The sequence below is a fragment of the Triturus cristatus genome, chromosome 10 (assembly GCF_964204655.1).
Source record: "Triturus cristatus chromosome 10, aTriCri1.1, whole genome shotgun sequence".
In the NCBI taxonomy this organism is placed as follows: Eukaryota; Metazoa; Chordata; class Amphibia; order Caudata; family Salamandridae; genus Triturus; species Triturus cristatus.
In genome coordinates, this window is record NC_140593.1 from 844,235,357 (window position 1) to 844,261,434 (window position 26,078).

General features: G+C 38.6%; 1 protein-coding gene and 1 pseudogene across 1 annotated transcript in view; both read left to right on the top strand.

The window, feature by feature from the left end:
* Positions 1–26,078, top strand: part of LOC146790129 (UPF0764 protein C16orf89 homolog) — a 656,853-nt gene that overhangs the window by 396,101 nt on the left and 234,674 nt on the right. The window lies entirely within an intron of this gene.
* LOC146790130 (vigilin pseudogene) overlaps positions 1–26,078 on the top strand; it is a 91,919-nt pseudogene that overhangs the window by 31,084 nt on the left and 34,757 nt on the right.

Below are 26,078 nucleotides of genomic sequence, written 5' to 3' on the forward strand. Positions count from 1 at the left end.
ACTCACTCATGAAAAAAATTAATCACCCTTACATTTACTCACTTACACAATTATCCAACAACACCTCATTTATTCAAACACATAGTAACTCATAGTTAATATGTTAAAAAATCACCATTACAATAATACACTCATTCATATAGTTACTCTCACAATCATTGACTCTTACACTTACTTATTTATATACACCAACTCTAACATACATTGCTTTTTATTTTTTTACTTTGTTGAAGATGTACAACTAAAACATATATTCGCTCACCAACACACAAATAAATATACTCAGTCACCCAAACAACTGTTTTCACATGCACTCTTAAACCTATACACCTAGCGAATCAACCATTCACACATCTATGCATAGAGTTACACACACCCCATCCAACCACACACAAACTCAGTTTCTAATACAAATACTCACCCAACTAATCAATAACTAATATACACAATCCTGTAGTTAGTGACCAACTGATGCAGCATGTCATACAACAACAGAGACAGTGCTGCACAAATTCACGTAGTTTAGTTACTAATCCATGTATTAAGTGACACACTTTTAATTACTCACTTGAACAGTCAGACGGCTACTAAATCCTCCATCCAGACACTTATAAATCCACTCAATCTTCAATACAGATTGGTATATATATAATACATATTTAAATTTCAAACTAAACCACATTCACTGGATGATGTTATCAGTGATGTCATCAGTGATGTCATTTGAGATGTCATCAGTGATGTCATCAGTGATGTCACTGACCATGTCATGAATAATGCAATATGTGACATCATCAGCAGTGCATTTCAGGCGCGCGAGTTATAGTTAGCAGAACTAACTATAACGTAGGAATTTCTATGGTTTTGTACGAGTGAAATGGCCAGCTAACTATAACACCCCTGAAACCTATGTTTTTATCTGTGAATTTCTAAGGTTTTTTAAATGCTAATTTGTAACTATAACATCTCTGAAACCTATGGTTTTTTCAGTGAATTTCAAAGCTTTTTTAAATGCTAATTTCTAACTATAACGTCTCTGAAACCTATGTTTTTTTCAGTGAATATATATACATACATATAAAACATATATATATAATCTGCATATCTATATAAATACAAATATAAATGCATGCATACATATACATATACATATATGCATACATATGCATGTTATGTACATGAAAGTTTAAAAAACTCTAATACAAGCAAAGCTAAAAAGCCACCTAATTACAAACAGAATTGCTTTAACTTAAACGAGGGCAGGACCTATTGCATTTTCAATGCTTGTTTACTTTGGTTACATCAAGAAGGCATTCAGATGTGTCACACATTTGCCATACATTCTGAATGGTAGCACTCTAGTTGCTCATTAGATCACTGTAGTAAAGCTACTGCTCACCAGGGAAGTCTGCTGCTGGTATTCAAAGTGCATGTTTCAGTCTGCATGTCAGAATTTTTTAATGAAATAGAAGAGGATTTGAGAAGTAAAATGTGCCCTAATTTTTCTTTTTGCGGCACTAATCATAATTTCTATGGCAAAATGAATAAGGGTGGGCGTAGTGGGTGTAGTGGGGCTACGTGAAGCAGCACGTAGTGTGCCCAAATCTACGCACACTACGCGCTTCGCGTAGCCCCACTACGCGCCACCCGCCACCCACCCACCCTACTTTTAAAAGATTAAATTAATGTGTAATAAAGCAAATTAAAGGCACTTACCTGACGCGCGGCGTCTCCCGGGGCTCCCTCTTCCTGTTTTTCAATTTTCCTGACAAATGCGCATGCGCGGACGCCCGCGCATGCGCATTTCTTGCGAGAAATGCGCATGCGCGGGCGTCCGCGTATGCGCATTAGTCAGGAAAATTGAAAAACAGGAAGAGGGAGCCCCGGGAGACGCCGCGCGTCAGGTAAGTGCCTAATTTCCTTTATTACAAATTAATTTTTTCTTTTAAAAGTACGGCGGGCGGGAGGCGGGTGGTGGGCGGCAGGCAGCTACGCTTCGCCCACGTAGTGTGCGTAGGCGCTGCCTGCTTCGCCTACTTCGAAAACTGCGAAGCAGGCAGCGCTACGTACACTACGTGGGCGAAGCGTAGTGTCGCGCCCAGGGTTAAAAATGAACCTCCTCATTTTGTTCCTTTGCAAATTAAATGTTTTAAGTGTTACCACTTTATTCCAATCAAGATGGCTTCAGGTGTGCCATTCTTTTGTCTTTAGTAGGACTTTTAGCGCTCTAGTTGTTCTTCAGAACACTCTGGGACATTCTCTCATTGGGCTATACTTGGGCTACATCTGAGGGATATTTGTGCTACATTTGGGCTCTTTTGTCTCTGGTGGCCATCTAGGGAGACTTATTTGTTATGAAGTTTCCTAATTTCCTCATTTACTATGGTCTCCTCAGTAGGAAATACTTTCACGTTTTTTACTTGGATTCCATCAAGAAGGCATTCAGATGTGTCATACATTTGCCATAAATTCGGAATGTTAGCACTCTAGTTGCTTATTAGATCACTTTAGTAAAGCTACTGCTCACCAGGGAAGTCTGCTGCTGGTATTGAAAGTGCATGTTTCAGTCTGCATGTCAGAATCTTTTAATGAAATAGAAGAGGATTTGAGAAGTCACTCAAAATGTGCCCTAATATTTTTTTTTTCAGCACTAATCATAATTTCTATGGCAAAATGAACTCCCTCATTGTGTTCCTTTTAAATGAAACTACTCACTCTCTACTACTCACTCGCTACTACTCTCTACTACTCACTCTCTACTACTCACTCTCTACTCCTCTCTACTACTATCTACTACTACTCTCTACCACTCACTCTCTACTACTCACTCTCTACTACTCTCTACTACTTACTCTACTTCTACTACTATCTACCACTCACTCTCTACTACTCTACTACTCACTCTATACTACTCTCTACTACTCTCTCCCTACTACTCTCTCTCTACTACTCCCTCTCTACTACTCACTCTCCTACTCTATACTACTCACTCTCTAAAACACTCTCTCTACTACTCACTCTCTACTACTCACTCTCTACTACTCGCTCTCTAGTACTCTCTACTACTCACTCTCCGCTGCTCACTCTCCACTACTCGCTCTCTACTACTCTCTAGTACTCTCTTTACTACTCACTCCCTACTACTCTCAACTACTCACTCTCTACTACTCTAGTACTCACTCTCTACTACTCACTCTCTACTACAGTAGAATATCAGTACAAAAAAATAGGTATAACTACTATCACACTTAAAAATTCGCATTTAAAAAACCTTTGAAATTCACTGAAAAAAACATAGTTTGCAAAGATGTTATAGTTAGAAATTAGCATTTAAAAAAGCTTTGAAATTCACTGAAAAAAACATAGATTTCAGAGATGTTATAGTTACAAATTAGCATTTAAAAAACCTTAGAAATTCACAGAAAAAACATAGGTTTCAGGGGTGTTATAGTTAGCTGGCCATTTCACTCGTACAAAACCATAGAAATTCCTCTGTTATAGTTAGTTCTGCTAACTATAACTCACGCGCCCGTAATGCACTGCTGATGATGTCACATATTGCATCATTCATGACATGGTCAGTTACATCACTGATGACATCACTGATGACATCTCAAATGACATCATCCACGTGACAATCTGATTCACCTCATCATTCACTAGTATAACCTTTCATCAATCACTGTTAAATACAGAGTACCATATTTGAAACCATTGACACACCAATATCAGTTACTACATACCCACTCACTGATTCCTAAGTCTTCACACACAACTACCCATTCAACAACAGAATCATTTATACATGCAGTCACTAATTAATAGAACACTATCAAATGCACTTATACACATATATGGACATTGACACATCAGCAGTCATCTTAGTTGGTTATGCAGTCATCCTACTCACTCATGAAAAAAATTAATCACCCTTACATTTACTCACTTACACAATTATCCAACAACACCTCATTTATTCAAACACATTGTAACTCATAGTTAATATGTTAAAAAATCACCATTACAATAATACACTCATTCATATAGTTACTCTCACAATCACTGACTCTTACACTTCCTTATTTATATTAACCAACTCTCACATACAATGCTTTTTATTTTTTTACTTTGTTGAAGATGTACAACTAAAACAAATATTCGCTCACCAACACACAAATAAATATACTCAGTCACCCAAACAACTGTTTTCACATGCACTCTTAAACCTATACACCTAGTCAATCAACCATTCACACATCTATGCATAGAGTTACACACACCCCATCCAACCACACACAAACTCAGTTTCCCATACAAATACTCACCGAACTAATCAATAACTAATATACACACTCCTGTAGTTAGTGAACAACTGATGCAGCATGTCATACAACAACAGAGACAGTGCTGCACAAATTCACGTAGTTTAGTTACTAAAACATGTATTAAGTGACACACTTTTAATTACTCACTTGAACAGTCAGACGGCTACTAAATCCTCCATCCAGACAGTTATAAATCCACTCAATCTTCAATACAGATTGGTATATATATAATACATATTTAAATTTCAAACTAAACCATATTCACTGGATGATGTCATCAGTGATGTCATCAGTGATGTCATTTGAGATGTCATCAGTGATGTCATCAGTGATGTCACTGACCATGTCATGAATGATGCAATATGTGACATCATCAGCAGTGCATTTCAGGCGCGCGAGTTATAGTTAGCAGAACTAACTATAACGGAGGAATTTCTATGGTTTTGTACGAGTGAAATGGCCAGCTAACTATAACACCCCTGAAACCTCTGTTTTTTTCTGTGAATTTCTAAGGTTTTTTAATGCTAATTTCTAACTATAACGTCTCTGAAACCTATGTTTTTTTCAGTGAATATATATACATACATATATAAACATATATATATAATCTGCATATCTATATAAATACAAATATAAATGCATGCATACATATACATATACATATATGCATACATTTGCATGTTATGTACATGAAAGTTTAAAAAACTCTAATACAAGCAAAGCTAAAAAGCCACCTAATTACAAACAGAATTGCTTTAACTTAAACGAGGGCGAGACCTATTGCATTTTCAATGCTTGGTTACTTTGGTTACATCAAGAAGGCATTCAGATGTGTCACACATTTGCCATAAATTCTGAAGGTAGCACTCTAGTTGCTCATTAGATCACTGTAGTAAAGCTACTGCTCACCAGGGAAGTCTGCTGCTGGTATTCAAAGTGCATGTTTCAGTCTGCATGTCAGAATTTTTTAATGAAATAGAAGAGGATTTGAGAAGTAAAATGTGCCCTAATTTTTCTTTCTGCAGCACTAATCATAATTTCTATGGCAAAATGAACCCCCTCATTTTGTTCCCTTGCAAATTAAATGTTTTAAGTGTTACCACTTTATTCCAATCAAGATGGCTTCAGGTGTGCCATACTTTTGTCATAAGTAGGACTGTTAGCGCTCTAGTTGTTCTTCAGAACACTCTGGGACATTCTGTCATTGGGCCATACTTGGGCTACATCTGAGGGATATTTGTGCTACATTTGGGCTCTTTTGTCTCTGGTGGCCATCTAGGGAGACTTATTTGTTATGAAGTTTCCTAATTTCCTCATTTACTATGGTCTCCTCAGTAGGAAATACTTTCACGTTTTTTACTTGGATTCCATCAATAAGGCATTCAGATGTGTCATACATTTGCCATAAATTCGGAATGTTAGCACTCTAGTTGCTTATTAGATCACTTTAGTAAAGCTACTGCTCACCAGGGAAGTCTGCTGCTGGTATTGAAAGTGCATGTTTCAGTCTGCATGTCAGAATTTTTTTATGAAATTGAAGAGGATTTGAGAAGTCACAAAAAATGTGCCCTAATTTGTCTTTTTTCAGCACTAATCATAATTTCTAAGGCAAAATGAACTCCCTCATTGTGTTCCTTTTAAATTAAACTGCTCACTCTCTACTACTCACTCGCTACTACTCTCTGCTACTCACTCTCTACTACTCTCTACTACTATCTACTACTACTCTCTACCACTCACTCTCTACTACTCACTCTCTACTACTCTCTACTACTTACTCTACTTCTACTACTTTCTACCACTCACTCTCTACTACTCTACTACTCACTCTATACTACTCTCTACTACTCTCTCTCTACTACTCCCTCTCTACTACTCACTCTCCTACTCTCTAAAACACTCTCTCTACTACTCACTCTCTACTACTCACTCTCTACTACTCGCTCTCTAGTACTCTCTACTACTCACTCTCCACTACACACTCTCCACTACTCGCTCTCTACTACTCTCTACTACTCTCTTTACTACTAACTCCCTACTGCTCTCTACTACTCACTCTCTACTACTCTAGTACTCACTCTCTACTACTCACTCTCTACTACTACTACTGTAGAATATCAGTACAAAAAAATAGGTATAACTACTATCACACTTAAAAATTAGCATTTAAAAAACCTTTGAAATTCACTGAAAAAAACATAGTTTGCAAAGATGTTATAGTTAGAAATTAGCATTTAAAAAAGCTTTGAAATTCACTGAAAAAACCATAGGTTTCAGAGATGTTATAGTTACAAATTGGCATTTAAAAAACCTTAGAAATTCACAGAAAAAACATAGGTTTCAGGGGTGTTATAGTTAGCTGGCCATTTCACTCGTACAAAACCATAGAAATTCCTCTGTTATAGTTAGTTCTGCTAATTATAACTCACGCGCCCGCAATGCACTGCTGATGATGTCACATATTGCATCATTCATGACATGGTCAGTTACATCACTGATGACATCTCAAATGACATCATCCACGTGACAATCTGATACACCTCATCATTCACTAGTATAACCTTTCATCAATCACTGTTAAATACAGAGTACCATATTTGAAACCATTGACACACCAATATCAGTTACTACATACCCACTCACTGATTCCTAAGTCTACACACAGAACTACCCATTCAACAACAGAATCATTTATACATGCAGTCACTAATTAATAGAACTTTATCAAAGGCACTTATACATATATATGGACATTGACACATCAGCACTCATCTTAGTCGGTTATGCAGTCATCCTAATCACTTATGAAAAAAATTAACCACCCTTTCAGTTACTCACTTACACAATTATCCAACAACACCTCATTTATTCAAACACATAGTAACTCATAGTTAATATGGTAAAAAATCACCTTTACAATAATAAACTCATTCATATAGTTACTCTCACAATCACTGACTCTTACACTTACTTATTTATATACACCAACTCTCACATACAATGCCTTTTATTTTTTTACTTTGTTGAAGATGTACACTAATCATAATTTCTATGGCAAAATGAACCCCCTCGTTTTGTTCCTTTGCAAATTAAATGTTTTAAGTGTTACCACTTTATTCCAATCAAGATGGCTTCAGGTGTGCCATACTTTTGTCATAAGTAAGACTAATATCGCTCTAGTTGTTCTTTAGAACACTCTGGGATATTCTGTCGTTGGGCTATACTTGGGCTACATCTGGGTGATATTTGGGCTACATTTGGGCTCTTTTGTCTCTGGTGGCCATCTTGGTAGACTTTTTTGTTATGAAGTTTCCTAATTTCCTCATTTACTACAGTCTCCTCAGTAGGAATACTTTCAGTTTTTTACTTTGATTCCATCAAGAAGGCATTCAGATGTGTCACACATTTGCCATAAATTCAGAATGTTAGCACTCCAGTTGCTCATTAGATCACTGTAGTAAAGCTACTGCTCACCAGGGAAGTCTGCTGCTGGTATTGAAAGTGCATGTTTCAGTCTGCATGTCAGAATCTTTTAATTAAATAGAAGAGGATTTGAGAAGTCACACAAAATGTGCCCTAATTTTTCTTTCTGCAGCACTAATCATACTTTCTATGGCAAAATGAACCCCCTCATTTTGTTTCTTTTTAAATTAAATGTTTTAAGAGTTACCACTTTATTCCAATCAAGATGGCTTCAGGTGTGCCATGCGTTTATCATAAGTAGGACTGTTAGCGCTCTAGTTGTTCTTTGGAACACTCTGGGAAGCTGCAGTAGAACACAAAGGGATCAACTGAGAGTCTCTGCCCTTGTTGGATGTACATGTTTTACTGAGAATGTCAGACTTCATTCTCACATGACTGAGAAAGATAATGTGAATTTACAGAAAATATGCTCTCAGTTTAGCTTATAGATCACCTTCCAAACCTCTGTGGGAAAAGCATGAGAAAATAGTTTTCTCTCAAACATGATTCATGATATTCCAGCAGAAGGCTCTTTCACATGGTAAAATTACCTTATAACATACCACAATTCCTAAAATGAGTATGGTACCATCAACAAATGATTTATAATGTAACTAAAGTCTTAAAACCTTCTATTAACTGCAATGCTTTTTAAGAAGTTGCTATCATGTCTATTGGTCCCAAGATGGCTGCGAACACTTCTTGGATGAAGTGCTGAAAGCCAATCAGATCTCGCGATGAAATGTGTTGTTAGGCTCCACCCAGATATATATGTGATTTTACTTTTGATTTTCTCAGGAACTACTGAACAAATTTACACAATTTAAGCAAAAAGCACGACTCTGAACCAAGGTCTACCTTTCTGCCAAATTTGGTGTAATTCCGTTCAGCAGTTCGGGCTGTAGCTGCGACTAAAGTCCCAATGGAAAATTACATGGGGAAAACACGTTTTGGGACCCCCTTATTTCTCAGCCCCTGCTTGACGAATCACCCCGAGACTTTCAGGATGGGAGCGGACTGGAGCGGGCCACGTGTTTTGAAAAATTCGCGAAGATTCGTCAACTGGCGCCAAAGTTATTCTAAATAGAATGTTGCGGATATCCTATGGATAATAGGTCCTAACTATATATATATATATCACTGAAAAAACCATGGGTTTCACACACGTTATAGTTAGGAATTAGCATTTAAAAAACCTTAGAAATTCAATGAAAAAACCAAAGGTTTCACACATGTTATAGTTAGCTGGACATTTCACTCGTAAAAAACCAATGAAATTCCCCCGTTATAGTTAGTTCAGCTAACTATAACACGCGCGCCCGCAATGCACTGCTGATGACGTCACATATTACATCACTCATGACATGGTCAGTGACATCACTCATAACATCACTGATGACATCTCAAATGACATCACTGATGACATCATTGATGACATCATCCAGTGAATGTGTGTTTTTCTGAAATTACATATGTTTTATATATGTATATCTCAAGGTCGATGGAAGAATAAATGGGTATATAAGTGTCTAAATGGATGATTTGTTTTTGAAAAATTGATTGTATAACTGACTGATTAAGTGTATCTTAGTGAATACATGGCTTAGTGAGTAATGTTTAAATATGTAAATATCTGTATCAGTCTCTCACTTTGTGTATAACTGGCTGCATGGGTTGGTGAGTAGCTACATGAATGTCTATATAGGTTATTAGTTGTTTTTTTGAGTATCAGTGTCTGATGTCTGTATGGTTCGGTGGGGGGTATTACGTAGTGCATAGGTGCATGAATGAATGACTCACTCTTTGTATGTGTTGAAGACAGCATGTGTGCAGGACTCTATGGGTGGATGAGTGTGTGCATGGGTGTGTTAGTGAGTGAATGACTGTCTCAATAGTGTCTCTATGAGTAACTACATATGTTTTAAACTAGTATATGTCACTATTGGTGTATATAAGCGAGTATATGTGAGAGTGAGAGATTGGAAGAGTTCCTGTATGAATAAGTATGTGTTTCTATAAGTGATTGTTTAAAAGACTAAGTATGTGTAAGTTTCTGTAGAAGTAAGTGTGGCGGTGTGTGTATAACTGTATATGCAAGTAAATGTATGTTTGATTCTTTATTAGCATGAGTGACTATGTGTGTGAGTACCTCTATGGATGAGTGGTATTGTGTAACAGGGTGTATACGTGTATGAGTACATATGATGAGTGAGTACATGTATGAGTGACTGTATAGGACTGTTGGTGAATGAGTGGATGTGTATTTGGATCTTAGAATTACTGTATAGGTTGTTGTAACTGGTATTGGTATGTCCATTGTTTTTAAAATTTTAATTTCTATTTTTGAATGTGTGTATCAAAGGTTATATTAGGGGGAGAGGAGGTCTGCCACTCTATCACAAGGATGATGTCATAAGTGATGTCATCAGTGATGTCATTTGAGATGTCATCAGTGATGTCATGAGTGATGTCACTGACCATGTCATGAGTGATGTAATATGTGACGTCATCAGCAGTGCATTGCGGGCGCGCGAGTTATAGTTAGCTGAACTAACTATAACGGGGGAATTTCATTGGTTTTTTACGAGTGAAATGTCCAGCTAACTATAACATGTGTGAAACCTTTGGTTTTTTCATTGAATTTCTAAGGTTTTTTAAATGCTAATTCCTAACTATAACGTGTGTGAAACCCATGGTTTTTTCAGTGAATTTGCAAGGTTTTTTAAATGCTAATTCCTAACTATAACGTGTGTGAAACCCATGGTTTTTTCAGTGAATTTGCAAGGTTTTTTAAATGCTAATTTTTTTTTTTTTCTTCTATTTTTTTAAACATATTTTTATTTTAATTTTCTATCCTTTTATAAAGACTATGGTTACATTTTTAAAATTCTTTAATATGTTTTTTTTAATATATTTTATAAAATAAACATGTAAAATTTATTTGCAGTACATTTTTTCCTTTTTTTTATTTATTTTTTTAGTACGCGTACCGTAAGCTTACGGTAAGCGTACGGTTTACGCAACGTCCGTAATTTATCTACGCTGTTTGCGTATATTTACGCAATTTGCGTAGCCGCGCGTACTCTGCGTGGGACGTGTACGCGTGTACGCTACACGCGCACGTTACGCGGAAGTGTCGGGGAGTGACTGTTAAGCGCATGCGCGCAAGCGCGTGTCTTTTTTACGCGCATGCGTACTTTTGCCGTAAGCGCACCGTAAGCGTACCGTAAGCGTACGGTAGGTCATGTGATCATGAAACACAACTTTTGATTGGTTGAAACTACTTTCAGTTCTAGAACTCTCCTACACCACACCCATTCCCCTCATTTCTGCTTGTGATCCCTTAGGAGAAGGAGCTGGGTTGTCTTTGTGATACGATGGCAGAACAGCAGAGCTCTTCTGAGAGTGAGGCTAGCACTAGCAGCACTACCTTGAGGCAGAGAGCGAGGAAACAAAAGACCTCTTATGTATGGGATTATTTTACTTTTCCTGAAGGCCAGCAAAAGGTAAATGGACCCTTAGTAACTTGTAAGCTGTGTAAGCGTGTACTTTCAAGAGGTAATCCTGACAGGAAGTATTCCTTTGGGAATCATACCATGATGAGACACCTCAAGGATGTACACAGAAGGACACATGCTCGACTTACTGGAGGTAACCCTTCAGTAAGTCAACCAAGCACATCCACAGCAGCTCAGCCTGGACCATCATCTGCAGTGCCGAGTCCTTCTTCTGCAGGTCAGGTGAGCCCTTCATCTGTGGGGGGAGCATCTCCTTTTGCTGGCCCTCAGGAAATTAACCCTCGATTTCTGAGGGTTGATATTCGATGCGCCTCTTGTCATGATCTAATTTGTCATAGGGAGACCAGTGTTTCCCTAGTGAACAACAAAATAGATCAGCACACTTGTCGCAGAGACTAATTTTCCCAATCTTTCTTTCCTCTGTCCCTGCATGCACACAACGGCTCTTTTAAGAGCCAACCTTATCTTTCATCTTTTTTTTATATATGTTTTTAAAAACTTTTTTTTTTTTTTTTTACCGTACGCGTACGGTGCGCGTAATTTTTTTTTTTTTTTTTTTTAAAAACCACTAAAAATCAATTATCACATTACAAGGTCCTTGAGAGACTACAATTAAAAATTGAAAATGTGATTGTAGAGAAGTGGAAAAAAGGGACCATGAAATTTTTGACTTACCATACCCATTCAAAAAAATATTTATTAATTTAAATTTAATTTTAATTGCTTTAAAAATGGTTCTAGTTTTCGAACTTTTTTTTATCTCAATCTGAAAAAAAAGAAAAAAGTATTAATATTTAATAAAACATTTTATAATACAGTACACATATTTACATATTTTTCTAAAAAATTTTTAAAGAGTCATGGTTTGATATTAGGCAGAAAACGAAATTTCTTTGCCAATTTGAAAGCACACTTATTACTCTTTTTTTTGGCAAGTGATAATCACTTTTACAGACTGACACATTATGAATCCACTTTTCAGATTTTTTAAAAAGCCCATGTCCAGACTGCTTTTTCAGACCACCACCATGTGTATCCTGGGTGACTGCCTACACTCCAGCAAGGGCAACCAGCCTTAGTGATGCTGAATGTATTTGCATTACAGACTGAAACCTCAAACCCCACTCGCTTGTAAATACTGTGCATGATTATACATGGAAAGCAGCTGGGTGTGTGCTAAGAGTCTGCTTCTGCACCAAAAAATCGCTCCCCCTTTTTCCTACTAATGCAACTGTGAAATCACCAGAGCAAAACGCAATAAATCTCTGACTGTAATTCCTATTTGCACACAGAGTCATGTTTTCACATTAGTCACAAAACGAAATTTCTTTGCTAATTTGAAAGCACACTTACTGCTCTTTTTTTTTGGCAAGTGATAATCACTTTTACAGACTGACACATTATGAATCCACTTTTCAGATTTTTTAAAAAGCCCATGTCCAGACTGCTTTTTCAGACCACCACCATGTGTATCCTGGGTGACTGCCTACACTCCAGCAAGGGCAACCAGCCTTAGTGATGCTGAATGTATTTGCATTACAGACTGAAACCTCAAACCCCACTCGCTTGTAAATACTGTGCATGATTATACATGGAAAGGAGCTGGGTGTGTGCTGAGAGTCTGCTTCTGCACCAAAAAATCGCTCCCCCTTTTTCCTACTAATGCAACTGTGAAATCACCAGAGCAAAACGCAATAAATCTCTGCCTGTAATTCCTATTTGCACACAGAGTCATGTTTTCACATTAGTCACAAAACGAAATTTCTTTGCCAATTTGAAAGCACACTTACTGCTCTTTTTTTTTGGCAAGTGATAATCACTTTTACAGACTGACACATTATGAATCCACTTTTCAGATTTTTTAAAAAGCCCATGTCCAGACTGCTTTTTCAGACCACCACCATGTGTATTCTGGGTTACTGCCTACACTCCAGCAAGGGCAACCAGCCTTAGTGATGCTGAATGTATTTGCATTACAGACTGAAACCTCAAACCCCACTCGCTTGTAAATACTGTGCATGATTATACATGGAAAGGAGCTGGGTGTGTGCTAAGAGTCTGCTTCTGCACCAAAAAATCGCTCCCCCTTTTTCCTACTAATGCAACTGTGAAATCACCAGAGCAAAACGCAATAAATCTCTGCCTGTAATTCCTATTTGCACACAGAGTCATGTTTTGCCATTAGTCACAAAACGAAATTTCTTTGCCAATTTGAAAGCACACTTACTGCTCTTTTTTTTTGGCAAGTGATAATCACTTTTACAGACTGACACATTATGAATCCACTTTTCAGATTTTTTAAAAAGCCCATGTCCAGACTGCTTTTTCAGACCACCACCATGTGTATCCTGGGTGACTGCCTACACTCCAGCAAGGGCAACCAGCCTTAGTGATGCTGAATGTATTTGCATTACAGACTGAAACCTCAAACCCCACTCGCTTGTAAATACTGTGCATGATTATACATGGAAAGGAGCTGGGTGTGTGCTAAGAGTCTGCTTCTGCACCAAAAAATCGCTCCCCCTTTTTCCTACTAATGCAACTGTGAAATCACCAGAGCAAAACGCAATAAATCTCTGCCTGTAATTCCTATTTGCACACAGAGTCATGTTTTCACATTAGTCACAAAACAAAATTTCTTTGCCAATTTGAAAGCACACTTACTGCTCTTTTTTTTGGCAAGTGATAATCACTTTTACAGACTGACACATTATGAATCCACTTTTCAGATTTTTAAAAAAGCCCATGTCCAGACTGCTTTTTCAGACCACCACCATGTGTATCCTGGGTTACTGCCTACACTCCAGCAAGGGCAACCAGCCTTAGTGATGCTGAATGTATTTGCATTACTGAGTCCAACCGCAAACCCTTAAACTATTCTTTTTTTTATACCAATACACCTTAATATATCGTGAAAACATAGTCCATATTATTTTACATGTTCCTCACATTTAAATTTCTCCCAAAACAGAAAATAATAAACACAACTTCAACAAAAAGAATTACATTTCTATTATTCATTTCTTAATTTACCATATACATCTCCTCTCAAACTCTAAACTCACCTTTAAAATTAGTTAGTTGTGAAAGAAATGTGGCACTCAAACAGCAGATTATCAGAGCCATGATCAATGTTCTCTACACCTCTCTCCACTCAGCAGAACCAGATAATGGCAAAGTTTCCCTCTATTTTTCCACACATATACATGTAAGTTTCAAATCTCAGTGCTTCCCCCTTTTTTTCAAATGTAATCACACATTTCTATTGGTTGAAAACCAACCCTTTTCCAAAAGTACCCTTCCCCCAACTTGACTTCTGCCTGCTACCATAGCAACAGCTCATGGAACACTGCTTTGTGGAGTCAGGTCAGAAGTTCGCCAAACAATGTTTCAATTCCACAGAGAAAGAGTGCTTGACTTTTCAAACCTAACAGCAAATCCATAGTACTGTTCTTTGGTAACACATTTTTCTGTACCAATACAAAACATGCTTCTATTAATTTACACATACAGCCTAGTTTTTATTCTAGAATGGTATGAAACAGCCAATCAGTTCTTTTTTTTTTGAAAAAAATATGTATGCCTCCATTTCCAAACTGTCTTTCTTTTCATATTGCCATTCTACTGAAAGACACCTCCTGAGTGCATCCAGTTCTCCTTTGAAGATGTTCACAGTGTGGATTGTAGGGCACAGCTATGTCTTCTGGAGTGAACAGTTTGCAGAGAAAACAGGTATGGTGAGAGACCTTGCTTTGCCAAATGTAGACATTAAATGGATTGGTCAGAGAGGGTTAAAGTGGCACCAATTGATGCCATTGGTGAAATCCTTCATGCAAATCCAACACCCTGACCTCATAATAGTGCACTGTGGTGGCAATGACCTAGGCACTTTGACTGGGGTAGGTCTGGAAATGCTTATGAAGGACACCTTTGCACAACTGTTTTCACTTTTCCCTAAAACTGCCTTTGTGTTTTCTAACATATGCCAAAGGCAAAAATGGAACTGGTCCAATCATTTCTGTCCGCAGATTGACAAAGCAAGAAAGCACGTCAACAAATCTGTTTCTGCTTTCCTCCGTGACTATGGTATGGGTTCCATTTACCACAACAACTTGCGTTACGACATGCAAGACATTTATAGAGGAGATGGTGTGCACTTCAATGATGAAGGGAACAGAGTCTTCCTCTTGAACCTTAGACTCTGCATCGGTACTTACTTGTAGGTACCACTAAAAAATCACTTAATAAACACAACGGCTCTTTTTAGAGCCCCCTAATATCTAAACACTTAAATCTGAATTTCATTTCTTTTTTTTTTTTTTTTTTACCGTACGCTTACCGTAAGCTTACCGTACGCGTACCCCGCGATTTTTTTTTAAAATCAATAAATGTTTTCTTTGTACTTTTCTGTCCTTCGTTGACCCCCTTACAAATGTTAGGGGGTCTGTAACTCTCTCCCTTGCCCCCTTTTCAAGATATCACTCTTTTTTACCGGAGTGAAATACACAAAATGGCGGCCGCCGCTTCCTGGTTTCGGCCGATTCGAATGTTTACTAAGATCTAACAGCCAATCAGAATCGCGCTCGCGCACGCCACCGTACGCGTACGGTAAGCTTACGGTAAGCGTACCGTAAGCTGGCTCAGATATATATATTGATTTAAAGGCTATTTTCTCAGAATCTACTGAACAGATTTACACCAAACCTACAAAAGGCACTTCCTTGACCTGGGGACTACCTCTCTGCCAAATTTCTAGTAATTCTGTTCAGCCGTTCGGGCTGTAGCCCTGTCTAAAGGTCCTATGGAAAAATGCATGGGAAAAACGCGTTTTGGGACCCCCCTTTTATCTCAGCCCCCGCTTGACGAATCCCCCCGAGACTTTCAGGGTAGGAGCGGAGCGTAGCGACCCACCTATTTTGAGAAATTCGCGAGGATTCGTCAACCGGCGCCAAAGTTATTCAAAATAGAATGTTGCGGATTTCCTATGGAAACAGGGTCCTAACTATAACTACCTACTGGCGACCGCCAGTAGGTAATATATATATATATATATATATATATATATATATATATATATATATATATATATATATATATATATATATACATATATATATATATATATATATCCAACACAAAATTTGCCCATGTAGAAACGCCAACACACCTGAAAGTTTAGTCCATTACTTTAATTGTGGGCAGCAGAGATATCGTGCACATTCAACCCGCAGAAGTTGCCAAACATGTTTCGGGCTTCCACGCCCTTGATCACTGGCCATATTACTGTCCTGACAGCCAGGGAAACTTAAATACCTTCAGACCCGCCCATGTGGGCTTCCTATGCCTTCTGGTCTTGGTAGTTTCTTGTCTTCCTCATAGTGAGTGCTGTCCGTGACAATGATATGCAATTTGCTGTACGCCCCAAGTGGGTTACTCCGGGGAGAAGTCACGACATTCCTGCTTCTCGATCCCCACAATCCAGGGCTTCCAAGTCCCGCCGTTGCACCCGGGGCTCCAGGCGCATGCAGGGCCGCTTGTTACAGCAGCGGGGTGTCTCCGCGACGGGGCACGCCGCAATTTAAGTCCAACACAAAATTTGCCCATGTAGAAACGCCAACACACCTGAAAGTTTAGTCCATTACTATAATATATATATATTCACTGAAAAAACCATAGATTTCACACATGTTATAGTTAGCTGGACATTTCACTCGCAAAAAACCATTGAAATTCCCCCGTTATAGATAGTTCAGCTAACTATAACTCGCGCGACCGCAATCCACTGCTGATGACGTCACATATTACATCACTCATGACATGCTCAGTGACATCACTCATGACATCACTGATGACATCTCCAATGACTATAACTATAACGGGGGAATTTCAATGGTTTTGTACGAGTGAAAAGTCCAGCTAACTAAAACGCCCCTGAAGCCTATGGTTTTTTCAGTGAATTTCAAAGGTTTTTTAAATGCTAATTGCTAACAATACACTGCCTGAAACCTATGGTATTTTCTGTGAATTTCAAAGGTTTTTTAAATGCTAATTTCTAACTATGTGACGTCATCAGCAGTGGATTACGGTCGCGCGAGTTATAGTTAGCTGAACTAACTATAACGGGGGAATTTCAATGGTTTTTTACGAGTGAAATGTCCAGCTAACTATAACTAACCCTGGGCGCGACACTACGCTTCGCCCACGTAGTGTACGTAGCGCTGCCTGCTTCGCAGTTTTCGAAGTAGGCGAAGCAGGCAGCGCCTACGCACACTACGTGGGCGAAGCGTAGCTGCCTGCCGCCCACCACCCGCCTCCCGCCCGCCGTACTTTTAAAAGAAAAAATTAATTTGTAATAAAGGAAATTAGGCACTTACCGAACACGCGCGGCGTCTCCCGGGGCTCCCTCTTCCTGTTTTTCAATTTTCCTGACTAATGCGCATGCGCGGACGCCCGCGCATGCGCATTTCTCGCAAGAAATGCGCATGCGCGGGCGTCCGCGCATGCGCATTTGTCAGGAAAATTGAAAAACAGGAAGAGGGAGCCCCGGGAGACGCCGCGCGTCAGGTAAGTGCCTTTAATTTGCTTTATTACACATTAATTTAATCTTTTAAAAGTAGGGTGGGTGGGTGGCGGGTGGCGCGTAGTGGGGCTACGCGAAGCGCGTAGTGTGCGTAGATTTGGGCACACTACGTGCTGCTTCACGTAGCCCCACTACGCCCACTACGCCCACCCTTAACTATAACATGTGTGAAACCTGTGGTTTTTTCAGTGAATTTGCAAGGTTTTTTAAATGCTAATTCCTAACCATAACGTGTGTGAAACCTATGTTTTTTTCAGTGAATTTGCAAGGTTTTTAAAATGCTAATTCCTAAGTGTGAAACCTATATCTTCCATAAACTTATGAACAGTTTTTTTTAAAAAAGTTTTTCACGGTGCATGCACCGTGTGTGCACCATCTCCGTGTGCGCATGCGTGCGTGCTCCGTGTGCGCATGCGTACGTGCTCCGTGTGCGCATGCGTGTGTGCTCCGTGCGTGCTCCGTACGCGCATGCGCGCGTGCTCCATGCGCGCATTCGCGCGTGCTCGGTGCGTGCACGGCGCATGCTCGGTGCGCGCACGGTGCGCGCAAGGTGCGCGCACGGCAAGTCATGTGATTACGAAACAACACTTTTCATTGGTTCAAAGTAGTTTCAGTTCCAGAATCTTCCAACACCACACCCACTCCCCTCATTATTACTTCTTATTTCCTGAGAGAAGGAGCTGAACTGCTTTTCCTGCACCTGAAAATGGCAGAACAGCAGACTTCTTCAGAGAGTGAGGAGGAGACCTCTGTGCCCCCAAGGCAGAGGAAACAGAAGGACTCATTTATTTGGCAATTTTTTACTTTTCCAGAGGGTCAGAAGAAGGTGAATGCTCCTAAAGTCACCTGCACTGTTTGTGGAGTGGTCTTATCTAGAGGAGACCCTAAAAAAAAATACTCCTTTAGTATTTACTCCATGATAAGGCACTTTAAAGCAATGCATCCTGTGGCTTATGCTCGGCCGAGCACATCATCTGCAGCCGCAGCTTCACCTGCTTCTAGACCTCTGAAGATGTCATTTGAGATGTCATCAGTGATGTCATGAGTGATGTCACTGACCATGTCATGAGTGATATAATATGTGACATCATCAGCAGTGGATTGCGGGCGCGCGAGTTATAGTTAGCTGAACTAACTATAACGGGGGAATTTGAATGGTTTTGTATGAGTGAAATGTCCAGCTAACTATAACATGTTTGAAACCTATGTTTTTTTCAGTGAATTTGCAAGGTTTTTTAAATGCTAATTCCTAACTATAACGTGTGTGAAACCTATGTTTTTTTCAGTGAATTTACAAGGTTTTTTAAATGCTAATTCCTAACTATAATGTGTGTGAAACCTATGGTTTTTTCAGTGAATTTGCAAGGTTTTTTAAATGGTAATTCCTAACTATAACGTGTGTGAAACCTATGTTTTTTTTACTGAATTTGTAAGTTTTTTTAAATGCTAATTTAATTTATGTATGTATTATTATATTTTTTATATATTTATTTTACAATAAACTACCTATGTATATAGTTATAGATTGACTGTATCCTGTAATATGGAATGGCTCAGCTCTTTTTTTTTTTAATTTGGATAAAGTTGAACAGCATAGTTAATATCTTCTATAAACTTATAAACAGTTTTTTTGTTGTTTTTTTTAGGGTTTTTGACGGTGCGCTTTTGAGACCCTGTGACAAGGCCTAGGGCGTTAGGAAGTGTCTTCCGTTACTTGTTTTCACATTTTTAACTTTTCTCTTTGGCTATCTTCTGCCGCGGGGGTGCGCACACCGTGCGCGTACCGTGCGCGTACCCTGCGCGCTCCGTCTTTGTGTGCGCATACGTGCTTCGTGTGCACATGCGTGCGTGCTCCGTGCGTGCTCCGAGTGCGCATGCGTACGTGCTCTGTGTGCGCACGCGTGCGTGCTCCGTGTGCGCATGCGTGCGTGCTTCGTGCACGCACGGTTCGCGCACGGTGCACGCACTGCAAGTCATGTGATTATGAAACAACACTTTTCATTGGTTCATAGTAGTTTCAGTTCCAGAATCTTCAAACACCACACCCACTTATTTTCTGGGAGAAGGAGCTGAACAGCAATGGCAGAACAGCAGACTTCTTCAGAGAGTGAGGAGGAGACCTTTGTGGCAGCACAGCAGAGGAAACAGAAGGACTCCTTCATCTGGAAGTTTTTTACTTTTCCAGAGGGTCAGAAGAAGGTGAATGCCCCAAAAGTCACCTGCACTGTTTGTGGAGTTGTTTTGTCTCGAGGAGATCCTAAAAAAACATACTCCTTTAGTATTTATACTATGTTGAGGCACTTTCAAACAGTGCATCCTGTGGCTTTTTTATTCACGTGAGTGTGGAACAGCCACAAGAGCCAACCCTCCAGGTCCTCAGCCGAGCACATCATCTGCGGCTGCAGAATCACCAGGTTCCAGACCTCTGGATAGCCACCCTCTGTTCCAGAGGGTTCATATCCGGTGCAATGTGTGCAATGTTGTTCTCTGTTATGGTGAGAGCAGCATTAACCTGATAGAGAACAAAATCCAACAGCACAAATGCACCACCCCATAATTTTTTTTTTTTTTGTTCCTGGTGAACAGTTTTTCAATTTTTTTTTGTTTCTGGTAAACAGTTTTTCATTTTTTTTTTTTTTTGCTGCTCTACAAAAAAAACAGTTCTTTTCAGAACTCACTTCACTTCTCCAAGAAGAGCTATATTCTTAATATACTGTGTTGTAATTTTATTGAATGAATGTGTAGTGTATACATGAATGATTGAAATGATTGAAATGAGTGAAGAGGAGGAAACGACTGACAGAATGAGTGAGAAAAGGAAAGTATGATCAGTCATGAAAGGGAAGTGAAAGACTGACTGCAACAAAAGGACTAAGGGTAGAGGATACAGGTAATAAGAGTGAATGAGTAAGGGAATGGCAGTGAGTAATGGAGAGTGAGGTAGGGGTGAGTGAGAAAAGGGGAGTAAGGGACAGAGATAGGAAAAGGGAGTAACAGATGAAGCGGATGAAGTACAGCAGGGTAAAGGGATTGAAAGTAAGAGAAGTGGAGTGATGGTGAGATAACAGGTATGAGGATTAGAAAAGGGGGTAAGGGAAAGTGAGAGATGGGGAGTGAGGGGATGGAGGGATTTAGGAAACTGGAGTGAGAGAAAGGGAGTCAGGATTTCAATGAGCAAAGCAGAGTGAGGGAGAGTGAAGGAAAGAATGCGAAAAGGTGAAGGGGTGTGAGATACAGACAGGAGGAAGTGAAGTAGGAGAATAGGAGTGACTATGAGAAAAGGATAGTGACAGTTAGGGAAGCTGAGGGAAGGAGAATGACAGAGAAGGTTACAAAATTAACATAGATGGAAAATGAGTGATGGAAAGAGGAGGAGTGGTAGAAACAGAGGGACAGATTTATAACAAACTAACGCAGCACGGTGCAGCAAGTAATTTTTCTGCGCCGTGCTGCGTTAGTTTCGAAGCACAGAGATGCAACATATTTACAAGAATATGTTGCATCTCTATGCTTCCCCTGCGCTGGCGCACATACTGCAGCCATGCGCTGGCGCAGGCTCCCTTGCACCATGCTGCAAGGATGCCTGCGTGGTGGGGAGATTGTTCTTGTGCAGGAAGGGACACCTTCCTGCACAAAAACAATCACAAGAGGCTTTTTCCTCTTTCAATGCGTGCTGTACCATGCAGCATGCACTGAAATAGGAAAAAACGAGGAGAAATGAAAACATTTCTCCTCATTGCGCCTCGCTACGCCACCTCTAGGGTGGGGTAGCATTCACACGTCTCTCCAGAGTTACGATTTCTCGTAAATCAGGAGATGTGTCTAGTTCTATGGGTGTTGCGTGGGAACACCCATAACAACACCCATGGAACGCCCCTTCAACGCACAGTGCTGCGTGTGAAGTGGCTGTATTTACGAGGAGAGGAAAAGTCACGCAGGGTGGCTTTTCCTCTCCTTGTAAATATGGAGGAGCCCCCTGCGCCACCAGTACGTCATGAAAAGTGACGTAGTGGTGGTGCAGGGGCCTTGTAAATCTGCCCAAGAGATGTTAAGGAAATTAAGGGTAAGTCAGACAAAGGGAGGGAGACAGAAACAGAGACAGAGAGCAAGGAACTGAGAAGGAGTAAGGCAGTTAGAATGACTGAGACATATGGAGACAGGGAGAGAAACATGTTTGAAAAAATTGTGATGGAGGCAGTAAACCTAGGGGAGTAGTAGAGAAGGAGTGAGGGAGTTACGAAAGAGCAGTAAAGGAAGGAGAGAGAGGGAAGGGCAATGAGAAAAGCAGAGTGAGGAGAAGTGAAGAAAAGGGAGCATGAAAGTGAAGGGGTGAGAAATACAGATATTTTAAACTTACCTGACCAACAAAATAACTTAATTAGAAATAAATGTTTTTTTTTAATTACAAGAAAAATTGATTCAATTTCCTAAATTTTCTTTCTCGATCTGAAAAAAAAGAAAAAAAGTAGTAATATTTAACAATACATTTTAGAATACAGTACACATATTTTCATATTTAACAAAGTAATGTTTTGCCCTTTTTTTGCTGATTTCAGAATATATTGAATTTCACTGAAAATAGTGATATCAATTGCATTCATCACTTAACAGCGGGCAAACAAGTTAACAATCTGAAAGATTGTTTAAAAAAGCCCTGAATCTATCCTCAAAAAACATACCTTGATAGAAATGTAACATATATATTAAAAATATCTTCTAAGAACAATAACTATTTGCAATAAGCAACGTCTGTAAATCTTGTTGCTTAAGCACATGCACCAAAATAATATCGGTCAAAGAAGTCCACAATAGAAATATTTACCTTTCCATGAGGCCAAATGGTAATTTTTAAACCCTTTTTAGGTGAAATATCCAATGGTAATCTTATAAAATCGAAATAATGCTGCAATTTGTATCTAAAATTTTGGTTTTAGAAAAATTAAGTAGGAATTTGGTAATTCTGCAGGCAAACGTTGCTTGAAAATCAATTGAGAATCATTACACAGTGTCCAGCCTTTTCACATTTTAGATAAACTGTGTAATGACCAGAAGTTATAGAAGGTCCATCATGGAAAATTATTGCAACTGCAACAAAAGTCTTTCCTGATATTGATAATTGATTTCCTGTAAACTTCTTTATTAAAGTGTCCAATTTTGTTCCATCAGCTCTACAACGTTGCATCATTAAAATTATATACTGTCCATATTTCTTTAAAAATAACGTTGATAACATTTCTGATTTACATTGAGAACATTCCATGTTGTGATTTGCATCTTTAACTAATTTACTAAAAGTCACTGCCTTACTCTCTGGTAATGTTAAATGTATGAACCTTTCAGAATCAACATTAGTGCTGCATGTGTTCATACAGTTTTCACAATAATGTTCCCATTTATAAGAGAGACCAAACATATTTTCTATTTCTACCCCTTCATCTTCCAGTACCATAAGCATATACATTAAGAATTCCTGTGCATCTTGCTGGACATTTTCAGTAAACTGTGTACATCCAGAACATACATCTAAAAGATTTCTAACATCAGAAGCACTCTCTATTTTAGTTTTATCATTACTCAGCTTCTCATAAAGGAAACTCAGCAGAGAACAAAATCTTTTTTCATGATTTAGTATTATCTGCTCTTGCAAACTTTCAAGATAAAATACCACATTCAGCACTACATTTGCGTAGCAGTTGACACCAGAGCTATTTTCAAAATGACAACCAACAACCTCTTCAACATTGTCCTTTTTCTTTTTGCTTGCAATCACATCACTCTCCTTTTGTTTTCTCTTCTGTACATCCTCATTACAGATATTCTCAATTCTCCTTTTCCGACAAACAACACGTTTTTCAAACACAGGATACTGACCTAAATGAGGAGTATAGCTTCTTCTTAATCTATTATACTCCTTTACCCAATTTGCATCAGCACTAACTTTTGAGTCATCAAAGTCTATCATGAATAAACCGATAATTTTTTCACTCGTGACAAAGCAACATATGCCATACCTTCTTTAAACACACTAGATCCAATGTTTACAAAAGCACTATCTACAGTTAATCCTTGAGATTTGTGAATAGTTACAGCATATGCTAGCGAAAACGGAAACTGCTTCCTACGTACATATAAGTCTTTCACAAGCAAAAAACGAACTGAACAACGACTAATGTCTTTAACCTCTTCAATCTGATCAAATTTTATTTTTAAAAATTCAACTCCATCTTTTTTCTGGTAGTTAACAAAACCCACAACTTTACCCATAGCTCCATTCACTAAACCTTTTTCTGCATTCAAATTACGTCTTAAAATTACTCGACAGTTCATACATGCATAAACATTCTTTTCTAAACCAGCTGTTTTCGATATGTTTTTCTCTAGAGAATCCAATTTAGTTTTCAATTTGCCTGTCAATGTAATAGTTATTCCTTCATGCTGTATTTTATCCACGGCTTCCATTTTCATAATCTCTTCATTTTCCAATTTCAAAAGTTCTTCATTGAATATAGAGCATTCATGTAGTGTTGGCATTAAGCAGATTACAGTATTTTTTTCTGCAATTTTCTTGTATATTTTCTCTGGAACTATTTGTTCTGTTGGAAACAAATTACATAGCAATTGACTCTGTAAAGCTTTTCTGCCATTTTCTGTGGGTAGTCCAATTCTGATATCTTTGAGAATACTTGCATAATCATCATCATTTGCTTGCCGCATATTGGTAATGAGTTCTTTGTACTCAAAGTATGACCAAATATTCACATTACCTATACTTCCTAACGACTTTTTCGTGTCTTCATGTGTAACAGTACTAAATACTGGTTGTCCTTTAACTGGAGTGAGCTGCAGTAGATCCCCAAAAACTATAACATGTTTTCCTCCAAATAACACGTCATAGTCTGTCTTTAGAATTTGCTGCATTCTTAAATGCACAAAGGCAAGCATTAAGTTTGATACCATGCTTACCTCATCAATAATGAGAACTTTCATTTTCTTCAACAGTCTTGAAACTTCAAAACATGCTTCTCCTGTTAGCTTGTGGTATTCTACTTTGTTCTCCTGCTCTACTGGTAACATTAGCAAACGATGTAAGGTAATTCCTTTTATGTTATATGCTGCTAACCCAGTTGAAGTAGTAACAACACAAGACAAAGGTGAATCCGTTTTTTTCTGTAGGTAGCTTGTAATTACTTTAATTAAGAAACTTTTTCCAGTTCCAGCTTGTCCACTCACATACATTCTGATTGGTTCAAATGCTGTGCATGAGCACTCTTTATTTTCATCTAGTAATCCATGATCAATTTGTTTTGTGACTTCTTCATAAATTTGTTGTTGTTCATCATTCAGTTGTTGTTCCAAAATTGGTAAGTCTATTAAATCTTCCTGAGCTTGATTCATAGCTGTTTCCACTTCAGTCATGGCTATTGCAGCTTCATTTTCTACGATTGGTTGTCCTAGGGGATCTTGACTGAGCGTACCAGAACTTTGACTGTCTTGAGAACTGTCTCTAGCTACTTCAGCTGCAATTGTAGCTTCTTGTTCAATTTCTTCATTTAACATTTGTACATAATTTGAGAAAGTACTGCATTCTATGTTATCTTTGCGTGCATTAAAGGAATCTTCATAGCTCTGAAAATCTCCAAGTAATTCATCCTCTGAACGCCATGGTTTAAATAGCTGTAAAAGTGCTAAGTAGTAAAATTCCTTTTTGTCAGTAGTGTCGCAACTCAGCTTCCTGTGATTAATCAAACTTCCTTTTGTTTGTTTCACCAAACATCCTTCCTCACCAATGACTTTATATTTTCCATTGTTAATGTCTTCTGTGGCATTCCGTTTATAAATGTAGTTCTGCAGCACTTCATAGAGACACATGTTCTCAAGATGATGACTTCTGTTTGGGTAATATGTGTCCAACATATTTGTTTTCAAAATGTCTGTACTTTCTGGTTCGTTCTCTGCTAAATATTCAATTTCTCGAATAGATTTCAGTACCCGATTTCGCATTCCTGCAAGGCCTAAACTTACCCAAATTATTCTTCTGGATTTGGAGTTCAGACTTGCAGATGATAACCTATCTGAGCATTCGTATGAGCCAATTTCTCGATGCGATATCATCTTTAAACTGAAACTGTATAGCTTTTTACTGACAGTCTTCTCATGAGAAATCTCTTCCCACATTTCTTTCAATTCCCTTTT